Source organism: Trachinotus anak, unplaced genomic scaffold, assembly GCF_046630095.1.
Source record: "Trachinotus anak isolate AG129_WGS33_773 ecotype Australia unplaced genomic scaffold, CSIRO_AGI_Tana_v1 ptg000024l, whole genome shotgun sequence".
NCBI classification, from domain to species: Eukaryota; Metazoa; Chordata; class Actinopteri; order Carangiformes; family Carangidae; genus Trachinotus; species Trachinotus anak.
Window position 1 is genome coordinate 11,790,227 of NW_027273875.1, and position 17,642 is coordinate 11,807,868.

Genomic DNA, 17,642 nt, shown 5'->3' on the forward strand with positions numbered 1-17,642 from the left:
TGAGCCGCGCTACGCAACTTCAGGGCAGATTGGAGGCTACAGTGAATCACTATCGGTAAGTGATGGGATGAGCTGGGGCTAGCTGGTTAGCATGCTAACTTCTGTAGAAGGAAAGATGTGATATGAATGGCCACTCGAATCAATCCCCATAGAGTGCCATGATAAAATGTCCAACTTTACAGGTGAAATAAACAAGTTTACAGCCTGGTACAAAAACTTGGTTAATTAATGAATAAAGTTTGATGCTGAACTTGCAACGTGTCTAGACTCGTAAGCAAATAGCTGTTAATGCTAATACTGGCTATGCAGTAATAGCAAAACTTACAAATAGCTCCTTGAAAGGAAGAAAATATTTTTTTTAAAACAATAATTGCAGAAAAGAATAAAGATATTCGTCCTCTGATGAATTGAGGTGGAGGTGTATTAAAAAAACTACAGCTACAATGCAATGAGACATAAGAGACAGACATCACTGACATCACAGTATACCCCATCCATGTATCCATATGTACCAGAAACACCACATGTAACCTGCAGTATGTGACCTTAAAAATGTCAAAGCTTTAAAGTTTGAGACAACCTCTTAAAATACAGTCTAGACACTGAATCCAAAGTTGGTTTTCACACCATTAGGGAACAACAGTTGACTTGAATGAAGCTTTTATCTGTTAAATTAAGGCGTTTCCTTCCCAGTTAAAATCAAGAGGAAAAACTTTGGCACCCTACAAAATCAATTACATGGATGGCGATGTTCACTCCCACTCAAAGCCTTGAGGACTGAAAGAATGAGAGATAGTCTTTGTTGGAACATTTGATCCCCTCTGAAAGGGAGGAAATTCGTAGCTGCTGAAAGGCTGCATTTAAGAGCTCAAGGGATAGCAGCAGTGTTTCCAAGTTACAGACAAGCTGTCACGGGTACGAGGGGTTGCATGGCAGTCAAGGAGCAAGGGAGCAAACCACTCCTGAAACACCCCTGTGCATCACTAATTTGCTCACATAACATCAGTGAGAGCACCCACCAGTACAGTGCTCCTAAATCAGTCCTTGTTACAGCTCTGAGATTACTCTGCAGCACCCAGTCTCTGTGCTCACCCACACACCAGCAGAGCGGTCCCACCCTGCCCTGCCCTGCCCTGCCCTGCCCTGCATAGGCCCGTCCAGGCCTGGTTCTGCCCCGGTGGGCCTCTTCATGTGGCTGTGGGCTGAGTTCATGGGGCTCCCCCTCATCTCACCCAGCGGAAATCCCTAAATTAAAAAGACCCAAGGGTGACATCAACAGCTGGCACCCCAGTCCTGGGGAATTGACGTAATGTGCTGCAAAGGGCTGGTGCATGTCTGTCAGAGGGAGAGAGAGGAGAGAGGAGACTGAGGACTTGGGGCAGCGTGGTGGGGCACGGAGATAAAAGCAAGTGAGAGGTGTGGGGTCAGGAGGAGTGAAGCACCTTGTGCTGAGCAACTGTGTAGTGCAGGCAATTAACATACCACAAGTAATTAATATGACAAGTAAAAACAACACTAATGATGAACCTCATTGGGAAACCAGTTAACCAAATGCCTACTGCACAAACACCTTACAAGAAATGTATTACAGTGAAAAAATAGTGTGATTTTGATCTGTAATAAATTTACTGTGATGACTGTGACTGCACAGTAACACCTCAAAGCTGTGCGCTATGATTGAGAGCGCAAGAACGCTTGTTAGCACACAGAAAAGTCAAAAGAGTTCATTAAAAGTAAAGGATTAAACGGTTGAAATAATAAAACTAATGGACAGAGATTTAAGATTGAAAGTGAAGTATCAAATGACTCAAATGTCCAGCTTCTGTTAACATTTGAAATTCAGTTGTATGAACAAACATTAAAATAGTTTTACAGGACATCTTCTTTAAGGTCTATGGAAATGAACACATTTGGAAGATGACAGGTTGTGTCGATGGAGTGTGTGTGATTGACAAAAAACACTGGGAACCTTTGCAATACCTCTCTCTAGCTAGAGGTGAAGGTGAGATAGAAAACTAACACTTGTTCCCTGAATAATGTTCTGTCTGCTGAATGCCTGCAGCCCCTGTTCAGGAAGGAAGGCAGCAAGACAGCATGAACCCCTGGCCTGGGCTGCATGCCGCTCTGCCAGCTGCCTCTACCAGTCTGCATTTACTAGGCCCAAATTAGAGGCCTACAGTTGAACTTGGCCCTTAACAAAGAAAAAGAAAGAAAATAAAAAAAATCCTTTAATGACACTATTTCACTGATGCCATGACCTCTGCTCTTTTTTGCTATCGGTTTGTGGGAAATGTTGGGAAAGAGCTACATCCAGTCAGAAGAATCAGGTTCTGCTGCAAAATTACAACACTTATTAGTCTTTATCCTTACTTGATCGTGTTTGGATCTTGCTGTGATATTAAACATGTTGATGCATGGGGCTGTGCAATCATATCTAATAAAGCAGATAATAATCCCAAAGCTGAGCCAACCAGGCTCAGGAGGAGCGGCTGCTTTTAGCTTCTCTGGCTCTCTGACGCTCTGAGAGCAACCACCTCCATGGTCACAGTGTCTATGTTTTGCATCGTTGACAAGACTAAGCATTATCTTCTATTTTAGATATGCCCACACCACTTACATTCAGATGGCTGTGAACACTCTCCATGTGCCACCGTTGGTGCCATCTACCACTTAGAAACAAGCTGCCGCTGGACTATAAATGGCAACTAGGACAGACTGAAACGTCTTCATTTGGTTTTTGTATGGCCCTGAGAAAAAGGGGCCTGGGAAACCAAATCACTGAGTCTCCATTTCACAGGGACTAGAAACCACAGGGCACGCAAACAGTTCCCCACAGACTGTTAACAATGCTCACTCCTCCGTTCCGCCTCCTCCTCCTCATCTGTCTAGATCTGTTGCAAAACTGACGGGGACATGTCCCTCGGTTTCTTTGTAGCCACGATTAAAGGCATTCCTTTCCAGCTCAATCAAAGACTACCCCAAAAATATTCCGAGGCAAGAATCTAACAGCCTCAAAAACAAATACATGGACAGAAAAAGGGGAAAATAAATAGTAGCTGCGGTGAGAAGTCAATAATATTTTTTTTCCCTTCGCTTAGCCCTGCAGATCTTCTTTTTTCATCTGCCAATAATCAGCGAGAGAGTTTTCTAGTTCATCTGCTGCCAGCAGGGAACCAGGCCCAGGCAGTTATGTCAGTGTGCGTTAGAGGGGGGAAGCAAAAAAGAGCTTGCACCTCTCATCAAGCTCCACCACTCAATTACCAGCCACTCAGGTCAGGAGGCTTCTGAAGAGCTATTGGCTGAAACGCTACATGCAACATTATCAAAATGGAGCAGACTGGTTTAGTAGGAGATGAAAGAAATACATCAGTGTGCGATTATTCTATCAGACATTATAAATCAAGACTGAGAGTGACGAGGGCAGAAGGCTTCTTTAATGGAGCTCTGCCCGAGGCCTGGAAAACCTGCCAGGTTAGTGCATATCAGGGAGGAATTGAATCAACTCCGCCACATGCAAGCTTGCAGACACACACAAACACACACACACACACACAAAAAGGCACACATTATCCATTGCCTGGGTTCAGATCTTCAGAGACTGACTCAGTCTCCAATGTCTGGACTTTAAATCTAATGAAATCTTTCTGTCGCGCTCCTTCTCTAGAAACTCCACCATTAAACACGCACCTGTTCAGTGCAGACACACACTCACTCACACACACACACACACACACACACACACACACACACACAAACACACACACACACAAACACACACACACTTCAACTTGTCCTGTAAAACTAGACTCCTTTATTCAGTAATGTAAAATAAATGTTGGTTTTGACTCTCACAGACACACGTACTTTAGGTTCATTGAGTTATTTAGCCTCACTCGTAACACAACATTAGTTTTGTCTCTATCACATTCTCCTGTCTCTGAAGCAATAAATCAAGGCTTTTTCTTATTCAAGTTGGCAAACGATTCTACGATGAGGGCAATTTTTTTTATAGGCACAGGAAAAGTGGTTGCCAAAAGGAGCAACAAGACCGCAAGTAATAGTTGAAAGAGATTGGTATCTGGTTGCCCGGGTTACTGGGCAACACTCACTGAAGATCCCTGCGAAGATTTGTATGTAACAGTTACAGGATGACGGAGCCTGAGGTGACAGGACAGGCTCGGATACTGACCCTCTGCACACATCATATAGTGAGTGTGTCTCATTAACATCAGAGTGTGAGGGTTTGTGTGAGAATGTGGGTTCATGAGTGAGAGCACAGCTATGTATTGTTGCTTAGAGGCACTTGAGCATCTGCTTGCATGTGGCTATAGTGTATGTGTGCACGGGCACGCGCCCACTGATCTACTGGTGCAGAGAGTCTGTCTGTGGTCCTGCGGAGCATAGGAGCGTGTCGCTAAATCTCAGTGGTGACTTCAGGGGGGCGCTGGAAGCCAAGGCACATCGCCTTTTTCTCAAATATCACATCCGTCCTTGGACCAATATTCAAGCAACGCTGGCTTCAACACACACACTGTGGTCCAGCTCTCGGTGCCACAGATGACACAGATACACACTCCTCATACCACACTCCTCAATCAAACAGGCTTGTATCTCATGACCCTACACTAAGTAGATTTACATGAAAGGCTGCTATAGAGATGCCGGATTGCCTGGTGCCAGGGGAGCGGAGCAGAGGGTCTTTCTCTGTTGGAGCATCTGGAAAAGTGGGCTCGGAGGCCCTCGCCTCGTCTCTCTTTGCAAATGCAAACGAACAGGACGCATTACTGCTTTGGTCCTGTCAAAACAAAAGGCGTGTCATCTTTCCCCTCGCTTTATTGACAGTGTCAGCCCCATATCCAGTAACGGTTACCACAGAGAATGACTTGGGGAAACGCGATCCCATAATGAGGCCCAAATAATTACCACCAGCCCCAAATTTGCCCGGGTGCTTTCTTTAAGTAGGAGTGCTTCCCCCCAACTCCAGGCGGAGTCGGACTGTCTCTCTGTTCTATAAAAGGGATTAGATGGAGAAGAAAGTCCCTGAAGAGGAGTTGGTTTTAAAGAGAGGGAGATGAGGAGTGAGCTGAGTGCTTGGAATACTAAACGAGGAAATAAATGTTACGTTTTTTCTGATGCACATATTTCTGCAGACTATATCTTTGATGCACAGCAACTCACACTTACTCAAATTCATCTTCTGCTCATTTGTCTTGGCCTTCCTCAGTAGCCACTTCCCTTGTTTGATCGTGGTATGCTGCACAGAAGTTAAACTGGGATGAACTTTAGGGACGAAGGCATCAAGCTGGGCACAGCAACACCTCCAGGTTTTGGGTCATTGCAGGTTTTGGGTTATTGCCAGTACTGGTTTTTAGAGGTGGGGACGTTATGATGCCCTACATGCTTTACATATCGAAATTAGTTTCAAATGCATGTACTTTACTTGACTCTTAAAGCTATGTTCTTCTGTTACTTTACAGCTATAACTTCTACAAGTTGCAGAAATAGTGCAACAGGTTTTGATTTCAGGTCCAAAGATAAAGAAAAATATAAAAATGTAAAAAAATATAAAGAAAAACCATTAGGATGATGAACAAACTCCAAATGTACCTTTTTGCAAGGTTTACTCAACAAATGTGCCACATTACACATTGACACTTTTTAGTTTTTATTATTAGTATGGCTGCTACAGTAAATCCGAGCAGAGTGACCTCTCTCTCTGTCCAGTGACAAAGTATTCAGAGCAACTCATAATGTACTAGCTGCGCTGGGATCACCATGGAAACAGTTCAAAGACGGAGCCCTGCGTCCTTTGCACATTCCCGGCACAGGGTCTGTGGTCTTACTAACACAAACGCACACGCTTATGCATATACACACACCTAAACATACACACAATCAACAACTAGGGCCACTCCATCAGCCTCAGGCCAGCGCGATGCTATACATTTCAAAGCCCTGAGTTAAACATAAACACAGCACTTCCCTGTCATAACAAGTCAGTGGTTTAGTAACCCAGCAGTTTGTTAGTATTGCAGTGATCCTTCTTCCCTGTAGACACGGAGGCCACATCCACACGTCCTCCAGGCTTCCTCCGGCCTGTCCCTGGCCTGCAGGACGACTCTCAACCTCTCTCAGGTTCCACAACATCAGTCAGAGAGAAAAACCCACACTTTTCTACACATCAATCATTTGAGGATGGGAACTTAAGGTCAGCGACATGGAAAGAGATTAGCCAGGGGAATGAGGAAGGGTGTTCACAGAAGGGAAGAAATTACAGGAGAAGGTTTGACACAGAGAAACACACAAAAAGGAAATGTGATATGAAGAAACAGAAGGGACAGGCTAGTATGTGCTCTAAGTACTGTACATGGTGAGTTTTTATTGACTGTTTTCAGGACTATTTAAGTCAACAAAGCTATTTTACTTATGTCTGCTACATTCAGACTCATATTTTGTGGACTCTACACTGAATATTAGTAATTTAACATGCAGTTAACACTCATGTTCAAGCACAGTTAGCATTAAGGCTGCTCATCCAAGAGCCATGCTAGCACAGTATTGCTTTGAGCTAAGTGCTAACGTCATCATGCTAACATGATAAAGTTAACATGCAGATATTTAGTAGGTTATCTTTACCATTGTCACCATCTTAGTCTAGGGTAACATTTTCTAATCTGCAAATGCTGCTGGGAATTTCATAATTTTTTTGTGGACATGATCCAAAGTATTGGACAAAGTATTGGATGGACCTGATGGTGGCACTAGAGTAAAAGTGAGGATTTATTGCCTGCAGGGAACATCTGTACAAAATCCATCCCGTTGCTGCTGCAGGATTTCAGTCCAGACCAAAGTGGTGGACCGACTGACCATCCCTGGACCCACGCTGCCACCACGGCTAAAAACACATGTGACCTACCCCAGTGAGCTAAGTCTTATTTAAACATGTGTAAACTGATGCCGTAGCTGTTCAAAATAAAACTACTGTATAACAGGGAAAAGTCACACTCTGCTCAGACAGTGAGGAACACCAGAGGAGAGTTTCACTGTGGTTTCTTTAACGAGAGACAGGTGCCTTTTTTACACGCTTACACGTAAAATAAAACACTGTAGGCTGCTGGGGGTGTTTCTAACACGCCTCTTTATTTGGAAATAGAATCTCATGGCCCCCCCAACATGTCTCCTTTTGTAGCCTTTGTAGTTCTTGAAAAAGGGAGTCAGATGTTATTATGACACATGAGAAGGAGCCATGTTTCTCTTTTTTCCTCTTCCTGTTCATCCAGTCAAAATCATAAAGCTTAGGAACCAAAACTCATATCCAGCCAGTGAGCTCATGACGCCCTGTGTGAGAAGAGCAACAGCCTGAAACCCCTGATGTTCCTGAGGCTTTGTTAAGTTGTTGGTGACAGAGTTTTATCAAATTTCTAACAATATTTATTCATCTAAGTTGAATATATTGTGTTATTTTAAATGGAAGATACTGATTTTGAAACAGACTTATTAATAGACACATTATTTAAAAGTTCTGTAATGATTTTGATCATATTTGAAATATATACTCTGGCATGAGACTCTGCGTATTAGATCATAGATTAGATTGTTTCTCACTTGTCTACAAGTTGGCAGCAGGTGTGGTTCACCTGTTGGCTGCTGAACACTAGTCTAATGATATAACTCTACTTGTCTGCAGAGGAATATAAATCGGGGTTAGGGTTTACACCATAAATCATTTTCCTGAAATGCCCTCCGAGGCATCCCCATCCTCCCATCTGCACAGAGCAAATGACAGACGAAAATGACTTAATCCACCGACTTCCTCTTTCCTCACACTTGATTCTTTTAACATCTGTCCCCAAGCATGTGCACTTGCTATACACTGCAGAGGGTTTCCATACTAACAAGTCATGGAGTTGCATGTTCAGCCTTAAATCTAGTTTTTCCAGGACAGAGGATCTCTGCCATAAAATAAATCAGATTACTCAACTAGTGTTTTAGAAAATAAAAACCCTGTCAGCCATAAGTTTTAAGATATTTAGAGGAATAGGGGATTTTAAAGTTCGAAATTAAATGAAAACACTCTCTCAGATGGGTATTTTTGCTGTGCAGCTGCCAGTACCTGCTATACTGTCATGGAAGATCTCTAATTTAATCAAGAGGACGGTCCCATGGAAAGGATAAAGCATATTTCTCCACAGATGTCACCGTCTTCCACCACCCTTGCACTCCGTCCCACAGGGAATCCCATAATCACCTGTGGCTGATGTTGGAGAAACGCAGTCATAAAGGCAAAGAGCAAGTAAACACAACGGCTAAATTAAGGGCTTTTCTGTGTTATTTTTACTCTTTGTTGTTTATGAGACCGTTTTTGCCCAGACACATACACATGCTGCATCCTTAGCAACCACACCAGTATATAGTCCCAGAAACGTCAGCAGATGTCTGATGTGGCCGCTGACTGCTTGCAACACACCTTGTATCTGGCAGCATAATTGTTTTCTTTGTCACTGCTATATTTCGATTTGGCTCTGAGGCAGGTGTCGAAGCAGCGTGTCAGGGAACGCTCTGAGAGCCTCTGAAGACAGACCAGCGCATGTTTCTGTCTCACATCGCTGCACATTGCGGGCTGATATTTGTGCATCTCCCTCCATAAGTGGATGGAGGGAGAAGGAACAAAGGAGGGGAGGCATAATCTCATGCCCCCCCTAAGGTGCTCTGATCCTTTGCCTTCACCTCCTCCTTTTCTCTGAAGGTGCCCTGCTGGTAGGTTCTGCAGGCTCCGACCCCAGCTGGGTCCTGTCTCGTTTTAATAGCCAAATGGAGCATACAGTTGTGTGTACAGAAGTATGTATGTACTATATGGGGAAGGGGAGGGGGGGTAAATGTTGGTGGGCACGAAGCCAGCAGCACGGAGCTCCTTGTGGAATGCCATGGAAAAATGAGACAGAGGAATGCAGACTCCACTGAGCAGTGTAAACAGGCTGGGCTGAGAGAATGCAGCCATGCCGCTTTGAAGTCGCTTCATCTCCCTATCACATACACACACACACACACACATATAAACACACACACACACACACACACACACACACACACACACACACACACACACACACAAAACACACTGCACTGCTTTGTGATTAACCAGTAAAGCATTATTTTAAATAGTGAACAGTAAGTTCTACTCAATGTCTGCCTGCCCAGAACACACACTATTTATTACTCAAACACAGATGCACTCACTTCAACACATGAGCACACATATGCACCCACGCACATGCCTGTGCAGTCGCATACAGCATGTCAACACACACACACACACACACACACACACACACACACAAACATATACAGGAGCTCACACCTGCTCTCCCTCTGCAAGCACGACACTTCAAGGCTTCCGGCCCTGCTGACGACAGTGAACTTTTATGAGGCGAGTCCGCCTAGCTCCTCAAACTCCCTCCCTCCCTGTTCTGTCCCATCCACTCCTCGTCCCGCTTCAATATGGCCTTTCAACATCTTTGTTGAGCGTGCGGCAGTGATATCAGGCTAAGAATGCCTCCAGTGTAGACAGTAGACACACAGGCACCGGAGCCTCTACCTCAGCGTCTGAGCCAGCCGGCTGAGGAATCCACTCAAGTGGGCAGGTAAACACTGCTGCCCTTTGGAACACCACTCTCTCTAACTACTGAGTGTGTGTATGTGTGAGTCAAAAAGTGAGACTGTGGACGTGCACAAGCTTTATATCAACACTACTCTCTACCACAGGTTGTGATGGAAAACAAAATTGAGGTTTCAAAACAAACCACGGTTTTGGAGCCATGGTTGCGTATGTTGTTTTTTTTTTTTGTGCAGTAGGTGGAAAAATAATTACATTTCTTTTTATTTATGTTGCAAATCGTAAACATTCATGGACTTAAAAAGGATAGAAATAATGACAATATCCCTGTTTGCTTTTATTAGTGTGCAGATGTAATGTAAACACAACACAAAAGGGGATTTATCATTATCAGTTATATGAATTAGATTTCATATTCACTTTGAGCATGTGCATACACTGAGTATGGTCACACGTATTCATATTCTACAATAAATGAGGGTGTACACAGCACTGTCTACTGGGATTTGAACCCCTTGTGATTTTAAGTTGAGTTTAGCTATCATTTAAGTTAAATGAGAACTAACCTGTTACCTAAAACTGAGGAGCAGCAGCAGCAGCAGCAGCAGCAGCAGTGTGCATACTATGTGTCTGATTTAAAACTTTATTTATCCAGGGAGGTGTCGCTGAGAGAAGTGCTGTTCTTTTCAGGAACTATTTACCACTAACACAGTTATATATATTCATACATAAAGCTGCGCAGTACAACCACAGCTTCTAGGAGCAGGTAGGGGTTACTGGTCTTACTCACAGGCGCCTCAGTGCAAGATCCTCCCAGTCTGGGGATTGAAAAAGCAACAGTCTAATCTCCACTGCCCCACTGCTTCTTCTTCTCCATTATATCCACTCTTCCTTTATTTAAGTGTTATTTTTCCAACTTTCTGTAACCTCTGCTTTCTAAAATATGTCTACACCTTTCAGTCCTGTCCTGTCTCCCTTTGTGGATGTTAATGATGTTCTCTCAAAGCCACTAAAAATAAAGATATTAAATATGACATTATTATTATTTTAACCATTGCTGTCTGGGAAAAAATCAGTGAACTGCAGATTATACAGTTGACCCAGGGTGCTGAATGTTTTTAATAATTTGCATTAATGTAATTTTGAATTACGTTTGTGTCTTTTTCTTTTTTCCTTCTGGAACAGGATCCACAAGTCATACTTTCAACGAGTCTCTCTCTCGTTTACTCTGTACTCTCTCTGTCCTCTCGTTTGTTATGAGGATGATTGTAGCTGAACAGGCTGGGCTAACCTGACTGATGAACCCTGTTCAGCTAACAGTCACAGACCGACTGCCACTTTCTATTTCTATTTCCCCTATGTTCCTCACGCATCAATCTGTACACTGTAATTAAACAGTGTTAGACTCTAAAGACTGTTATTATTTGGTGTACCTAACCAAAACAAGCTATGAACCACAGTGAACATCCTGTACCAAGTGGTTTAGGATAGTGTCGCTACATGTGCACTTACACCCAGACTCTCCATGCAAATGTGACTGAACTGAAGCGAGGATCTGAGGCTCCTCCAACAGTCAGACATATTGCTACGAATACTCTAAATATTAGTGCTGTCACCTTCTCAAAAAGCCAAGTTCAAACATGTTTGAACAGGCACATGATTCCTTCAAACTTGAATTCAAAGACATGTCTAGTGTTCTCCATTTTGTTTTATTAGCTTGGTTTACTGATCAACAGGACGTGCAGCGGCTCAATCTGGTCGTGAATTTTAAGAATGCCCTCTGGAGAACTGCGAGGCCAGCTACTTCAAACGGCCTGATGTGCTTATAGACTGTAGCTTTTGAATTCAAACAGGTCATTGCACAACATTTTTATTTTTTCACGTTCAGTCGAATGTTCAAATTTGGAATAGTAAATAGAAACAGTGCTTATCTTTCTATCAGTCTCAACACCGCTACCATCCAACTCTCAACACATCCATATACACAGTCATAAAAGTCTCTACAGTGTATATATACATAAATCACTTGTCCTACTTGGAAACAGTGTGTATACAGTACACACACAGACACTAACAAAGTGAAGTTGAGCTGTGGCTGCTGCTGCTGGCTGCTGTTGGCGGCCTTTCATTTTCACAGAGCTGTGCCACCTCAGTAGGAAAAGTCTGAGTGTCTTTGAACATCAGCACTCGGTCCTGCGGCCGATGAATGAACTCCGCAGCGTTCACCTACTGTAGTCCTGTCTGGGCGCCGGTGGAAAATAAACTATTTAGATAGAGCGACATCCAAAATATCCTCTAAAAACATCCTCAATGGCTTTGCACAAATGACATTTATTTAGACATCACTCCTCATTAAAATATATTTGGCGCATAATTACAGAAGAGGAAGCATATGTTGAGTGTATTGAGCCAAACTCAATCTGCCGCAGACAACAAAACACAAGGCGTCCTTCCACCACAGCGGCAACATTATGGTGCAGTACTTCCTACTTTAAAGAGCACTCTTCCGCTCTCCCTCTGTATTCTGCGGGATGAAAGGTAGGAGAGCCCGGAACAGAGTGTGGCCTGTCATCACCGCTGCGCTGTCATATCATAGGGAAGCTTTTAAATTGGTACTTCTGCTGCCTGGCAGGGTAGGTCTGCTGGTGTTTTCTGGTAGCCGCTAGATAAATCTCTTCAGCAGGAACAGTCTGTCTGTGATTGAGGGGCCAGCCGACACCACAAGAAGGCACCGCTCCACTACTGAGAGACCTTGGTCAGGAGGCTAAGGTACATAAAAGCCCAGCAGCAGTTCATCTACCTCAGCCAGGCCTTGTACTCTCCTCCTCTTATCCTGGAAGCTCTGGGGGCCTGCAGACAAAACATTCCTGTTTTTCTGCAGATTCTTGGCAGCAACAGAGAAGGCCTCGCATTTTTTTTTTCTTTTTACTATCATTGGCTGGAATTCATCGTAAACAGAGATTCGTGTTGTGTCCTCTGTAGAAAAGAGAAGGTACGTCCCTCACAGAAAGTGTGCCTTCCTTACTTTGCTACTGTCTTTCAGCCTCTGGCAAATGACTAAACCAGTCTGGGGTCAGATCCAGGGAGCTCCTTAAGTCATTTCCTGCTGGAATATTAAGTTCAGTCTTATTTCATGGGGTCACTCTCTTCACTCCTGAGTCCTTTCTTCTGGGTCCCATCAAAACATTATCTTTTCTGTCCCTGCCTTGTCTTAAGCAGATTTATCGCTTGCACTTCCGTGCATTGTAAACACCAGCGGACTGTCACCAGGACGGCTGAAATCACATGCAGGCTTTATTCATACTGCAGGGCTGCTGCAGACACAGCGCTACAACACAGAGGAAAGTCGCATAGCCACACATTATAAAGTATTTAATGATAAAGACATTTGCATTGCTAGGGTTCCTCTATGGTAGTTGATTCCAGCAAGGTAAAATGTTTAGCCCGCAGGATGTCATTCAACCATAACTTTTCAAAATAAGACAATTTGCTCTTCTATATTTTCATGTTAGATCCTACTGTAAAGAAAGAAAGAAGGCGCCACTCCCTCCCACCCACTGTTACATATCTGGTGTTGGTTTTATTTAAATGAAAACTAGGACAGATATTGTGTGGCGTGAAAAGGAACAGAATGCAGGAGAGCTGAAATGATTAGATGGTTAATTGATTAGGTGATTGACAAAAAATTAATGGCAACTATTATAATAATTAATTAATTGTTTGGGTCCGTTTTCAAGCACAAAAGAGGAAAATAATTAACTTAAATATAATCAAACTTAATAAATGCTTGTTTAGTTACTCAAATCTAAGAATTTGCTGCTTCTCTTTGTTTTACATCAAATTAAATTAAATAATTTGGCTTCAGACAGACAGAATACATGTGAAGGCTTCATCTGTAATTTTAGAAAACTAATTTATTTTTTACAACAGCAATGAAACTGATTAATCAAGAAAATATCATGCAGATGAATCAATAATGAAAATCATTTGCAGAATTCGACTTCTGAAGCAGTAACTAAAGCACATCTTTAGTCTGCTTTTGCATAATATTTTGCAACATCGCAGCTGTGACCTGAAGCATGGATCAGAATTTATATGCAGTCTAAAACTATGGTCTCATCCTAATTACAGGTCCCATGTAGAAACACATGTCCCGTTATTGGTCCTTTGTGTTTCAGTGTATTGTTTACCTTTACTCTATCATTAAATAATTCAAGTATAGTGGGATGATTTCAGGTAAAGTGGGACAGGTTTGGTCATAATTTTAAAAACACTTAAACTGTCTCTTTTGTTGTTGGTAAAGTGGGACACTTAGTTTAGCATTAAAACATATCCTGCATGTGGGAACATGGCAGAAATATTTATTCAGATATCTACCTTTAATCCAAATTGTATCCAATAAACTGTCAAGTACACAGCTACTGAATATAATGAATCTGTAGTTAGTTGTTCTCCACATCTCTATATCAGAATTTTTCCCTTTTCTCTTGAATTCGACTGAAAAACATTTTGGGCTGACCTTTGCAACCTCTCTTCAAATAAAAGTTTAAAGTAAAATTAACACATCCTGGTTCATTGTGAAAAAATCATTTTTAAAAAAACCATTAAAAAAATGACGATGTCATGAATCATTTTGTCCAGTATCTGTTTTCAACGGCATTCCTAAAAAACACAAAGGAATTCAAATTTCCACTGAGGCATTCTGCGGTTAGTGCCTATGGGGAGGTCTGAGGCTCTACGACACAAACAGGACCATACTGACAAAGACAAGGCTCATTCACTGAGACAGATCAACTCATCTTTACAATACAGTCATGGCTGTCCCCGCAACCTGATCTAGTATCCTTCTAGAGTCACTCAGCAGCCTCACATTAGACCTTTACACTTCCTCTGCTGGGTCTCCTTCCTCTGGCCCTGAGGGTGTGACAACCATGGGTATCTGTGAGCCTCTGTGACGGTGTGTGTGTTTGTGTGTGCTCTGGACACAAAAGAGGGTGACCTCATATGACATGAAAGGAGACTCGAGAATCCTGTCTCAACTGGAGTCAACTGGAGGGTCCACAATGCTGACACTGCTGCAGTTGCCTGTTAACTGCCACCTGAGCCAAGTTCATCTGCTGAACCGCCTACGGCACAGAGAAAAAAAATCCTGTTTTTCCTGCATTCTGTCCCACTGATCGAACCATTAAAGTTCAGGGCTAATTGAAGACTACTGGAAAGAAATGTTCTGCTAAGCAGCGGGCAGGTGACAACAACACTGTGGCAATAACTTTTCATCACCTTCTCCTGCAGCGGTGGGTGGGTCTGGGGGTTGGTTTGTGGCATTTACTGCCATATGAGGGGAGGGACTCATGCAAAGTGGAACCAGAATTTCCTGATCCATTTTTGTGTTAGAACCTTTGTAGACGAGCCAACACATCTCCTCGGTCGAGTGCACACACACCTGCACCCGGCGGAAAGGAGGAGGGGGGGGAGAGGGAGAGAAAAAAAAAAAGCAATGGAACTCAAGAGTAGACCGCAGTAAATAACCGCATAAAATTAAACTCCTGGCAGGGAAATGCTAAAGACTGAGGGGAAAGCACAGCGTTCCCTCACATTGGTCCATTCAAGCTGCGCTGCTATGTGGGTGGGCTGCAAATCAGAACCAGCTTTTTACAGGCCTGTCCCTTAGAGGAAGCAGTGCTGTGTGGCAAAGGCCAGCTGCCACTCTCCCAAGCGGCATTGCACTCCAGCTCTCTCCTGGTTAACCACATGACCGCCAAACCAACGGCAACCCTGACCTTTCACATCACTCACCCCCTCCCGATTGTCACGTCCCTCCCATTCCCATTCACACCTGCAGGATAATGGTAAAATAACAGAGCTGTGGATAGGGAGGCAGTGCATCAGCATTAAGCTCTTTAATTAAACAGCTCAAAACAACCTCCCTGTGGGTGCTAATGCTAATGTTCATCTGTCTGAAACACACTTATTCAGATCATATTCATCATGCAATCAGTGGCTTAGAGGTACAGGGAAGATATGGAGAAAACTCTTAGAATAAAAACACAAAATAAAAACAAAACATTTCAGGGAGTTTCTAGTGACATAAAATCTACTGTTTGATTCATCTGCTGTATATGTTGATGCACCAGAGCTGATTACTATGGGTTTGTCTACATATCCTCCTCTACTTTAATGCAGCTTTAACTGCTATTATTTTTAGTCTTTAATCTAGCAAGTTTTTAACTACACTTTCAATACACCATGTTGAATGAAAGTCAACAGACAGAATAGAAAGCCTAAAGTTTGCCCTGCCATGCTACCGCATCCTGCCTCTAAGGAGGTTGTAGCTCAGTGTTGACAATGTTGAAATACTGACTTTACTACACCCTGTGCCAGGGCTGCTCTATTATCACGATTATTTCGATCCATACTGAGATCACGATCGTTTAACACGATTACTCATTGACTTTGGAAACACCACGCATTTATTGAACTTTTAAAAAATACTGTCTTTTTAACAATTCACTTTCTTGAACTTTTAAAACAATTCAAGAGAAAAACAAATAAAAAAATACATTTAAAAAATGAGACAGATAAATAAATAAAACTATAAATAATATACCCTAGCGTGCAAGCAACACATAAACACATAAACATAATGCAAAGCAGTGTTACTGTTCAGTGACAGAGGGTCTCATGCTGACAATTTAAACAGAATAATTCAGTGTTTGTTTCCTGCTTTACCGTCTATTTGGTTTAATTGACTGCCTGAGTGAAGGTGTGACTCATGGGATTCAGTTCAATCAGTAATTGCAGAGGCATTAATTTTAATACTCATGAAGCATTAGGTAAGCTGTAGGTGTGTCCCTTTATGTATGTCAGTATTCAGACGCGTCCTGTAGCCGTCCTAGAACGAACTGTTAAATCAATATCCACAGACATGCGTGATTCAGGCGGATTTTTAGTCATCCTGACACTCTGCCAGCTTATTACCACTGTGAGCCTGCCGTGAGTCATCCTGATAGCACAGCCTGTTCGAGCTTAGGCAGAATTACTATGAACTTAAGTGGTTATCTCTGCTCTCTCTGTGATTTTTGGCACACAAACACACTTTAGACACGCTTTCCACCAAGGTGCCAGCTGAACACGTTGCTCAGGTTAACAAAACAGTGAAATATCATTAGTCCTTCTGTCCTACTCCTCATGCCCCAGCGCCGTTGTACACAATACCAAACATATATTCTACCAACAGTTATTTGTTTGACATTTTCTGATTTAAAATGCTGATTATGGAACTTCTGTTTTCTTTGTTTGTCGTTTCCTCTTTAAATTCTAAACACATTTTTAGAAACTTCATGTTGGCACTTAAGATGAGTGGGATGGAAAAATAAAACCATTCAGAGTTTCTTGACAAAGACCAGAAGACCACAACTCTTCTCATGTCGTGTTACTCAGAGCTGCCTAGCCCTGCGGTGTCTTTCATGTGACGGCTGTTTTATTGGGAGACCTTCATTCCTCAAAGCGGGACACTCAGGAGTTACTCGCCACTTATTTACTACGCTAGAGGGAGGTCTCAACCCAGCCTTTTGTTCCCTCTCACTTTACAGTAATTCATATTAATTCATTATTTAATTAGAATTTTTTTTTCTAAGCATTAGTGCTCACATCAGTCCAACCATCAAGACCTCACACCAGGAAAAGATTTATCACTTCCCCTAAAGGTGTATCACTAAAACCCCAGCTGCTCAAACTAAATACAGTGGCTCATGATTTATTTTAATTATTAAAAAACATATTTGCTGGTAGGTGCCGGCTACAACAAAGCAACTTTCATGACTCTTTCAAGTGGCACAGAATTCACATGAGTGGGCTGGCTTCTTCTCATTGGACACCAACTTACATGACCAGTTTGGCACGTCAGATAAAAGGATCAATTTAATATGAAGCTGGAACCGGCAGCTGGTTAGCTTAGCTTAGCATAAAGACTGGAACCAAGGGGGAGACTGCTGGAAAGGACTGAACTAAGTTGAACTAATTTTCAGTG

The 17,642-nt window shown here is 42.7% G+C and overlaps 1 protein-coding gene across 2 annotated transcripts in view; it reads right to left on the reverse strand.

Moving 5' to 3' along the window:
• The window catches only part of LOC139607764 (E3 ubiquitin-protein ligase RNF43), an 83,107-nt gene that overhangs the window by 31,029 nt on the left and 34,436 nt on the right, over positions 1–17,642 (reverse strand). The gene's annotated exons all lie outside the window — the stretch shown is intronic.